Source organism: Cariama cristata, unplaced genomic scaffold, assembly GCF_000690535.1.
Source record: "Cariama cristata isolate BGI_N322 unplaced genomic scaffold, ASM69053v1 scaffold37985, whole genome shotgun sequence".
Taxonomy (NCBI): Eukaryota; Metazoa; Chordata; class Aves; order Cariamiformes; family Cariamidae; genus Cariama; species Cariama cristata.
Genome location: NW_009617578.1, coordinates 9,086 through 11,171, shown reverse-complemented (window position 1 = coordinate 11,171; position 2,086 = coordinate 9,086).

Below are 2,086 nucleotides of genomic sequence, written 5' to 3'. Positions count from 1 at the left end.
AAAAGTGCACTTGCTCTGGGGTAGGAGGGGATAGCCGGGCGTGGTGACAAATAGTTCCCTAAAGCAGCCACGCGCAGAGAAGCGCTCCAGGGTGGCTGTGTTTTCCTCACGCACAAGATCACCGTGTGTGTTTAAGGGGGGCCAGGTGCCAGCGCACCCAGCTCCGCGCTCTGTATTTTAAACCAAACCTATTACTAGTTCTGAGGAAAATGAAGAAAATCCCTACAGGCACCCACAGGCCACATATTTTAGAGTCCGAGGCCATCACCTTGGACTGACACCGCTTGCGAAGGGCTCTCGCCATCCACACCGTGAGGCAGCTTTTGATCCCAGTAAAGCTCCAAACAAGTGGAAGGGACCCCAAGAACGGCGTTTCCAGGCTCTCCGAGCCACGTGTCAGGCATCTTCCTCACAGCGGACACAAGCAGACTGGGGAGGGAGAACCGGTCCCGGTGATCAAAGCGCTACCGCAGTCCCTGTTGCAGCGGGGGTAGCTTGCCTGGCCCGTGAAATGTCCTGTTTGTCTTGGTTCTGAAGAATTCCCAAGAAAAATCCCATCGTGGAGTCACATTCCATCTTGGAATCGGATCTTCTCAATAACAGAGTTACATTTGAATGTTTATCACCCATTTTCACACGGGACAAAGACCACAGACGCCTACCGAGCTGCTCTGTGTCCCTCTGGTTAAATAATTCTCTGTAGTAACCGTCTCCCAAGTGCAAAAATACAAAGTTCCTCTCTTGCCCCATTTCCACAAAGATTCTCAGCATCTTTCTGGGTTTGGTTTGTCCTCTCTCACTCCGGAACCCTTTATCTTAGGTACTGCCTTTGCCACTGAAGAGGACTTCTGAAGTCAACCACCCCACGTCACGAAATGTTAACGCCCTCCTTCCTAGCCACAGTGTGACAGCAGCCAACCTTGCTCATTTTCCCACTGATTAAAGAAAAAAAAACCAACAACTTTTGAAGTTTTGTTGTGTTTTGTTTTTTTTTTCCTGCAGGGGAAGGGGGAGGAAGATAAGGGGAAGATTTATGAGAGCTATTATGAGCACCCTTATTTTCATCACTCCTAGCTTAAAAGGAATTTAGTTACAAAAGAACACGCTTTTTTTTTTTCCTAATACTCCCGTGCTTTGCTGGAAACAAAATCATGCTGTCAGCCAGAGATCAGGAAATTAAAATGACTGTGCTATTTTTAGCATCATTAAGAAAAAAAAGGCAATTACATTTCTAAAATTCTATTGTTGTTTTAATAAGGTGTTACTAAGAGGGTGTTACACATTAGGGCTTTTTAAAATACTTGCGCCTTGACCGTGCTCCTTTAATTATTGCATCGCCCTGGTACACATCCAGGCAGAGGAATTCTGTCACTGTATCTGCTCACGCATTCTTGGCCATTTAGCTATTACGTCAAAGCAAAGCTACGGAATCACGTGCGCACGGGGAGGGAGAGAATCGCCAAGCTGCTGGGCCACAGCTCGTTTTGCTGGGTTATTGAATGCCAAGGGCGGGCAGTCAGGTTATAATGGGGCATAATTAACACCGCCATACCCTGAATCCTCTTTATGTTCAAGTCACATGATAACCTCAAGGAAATGAAAAATTCCTTCCTGCTATTGAAACAAGCAAACACCATCTCCAGCTGATCCCTGTAATGAGAAAATAACAGCTCCTGTGCAGATAAGGTTTCAGAAGCAGGATTTTGTCCCTGTAACTTCCGCAGGGAAAGCTCACCGGCAGACTCCAGGCCTTTGCCTACCTTTGTTGGTTTTTTGTTGTTTTGGGTTTTTTTAAAGAAAGGTAATGCTTTGGGCTCAAGGGCTTTGTCAAGACAAGGTCTAGATGATTCAAAGGACCAGAGGTGCATTACAGAGCTATTTGCTGAGCCCGGCTGTAGCTGCAGCTGGTAGTTGGTCTGAAGAGGTGTGTAACAGGGAACGTCGACGTTTCAGAACGCAGCGCTGCCTTGTTAGTACTGGCAACAAAAAGGCCAATTACTCCATAGGCCAACAGGTCCCATGTTCTCCTCCCCCCAATGTAAATATTTGAAATAAAGGCATTTTTTTACTTACTACGTAACACCAT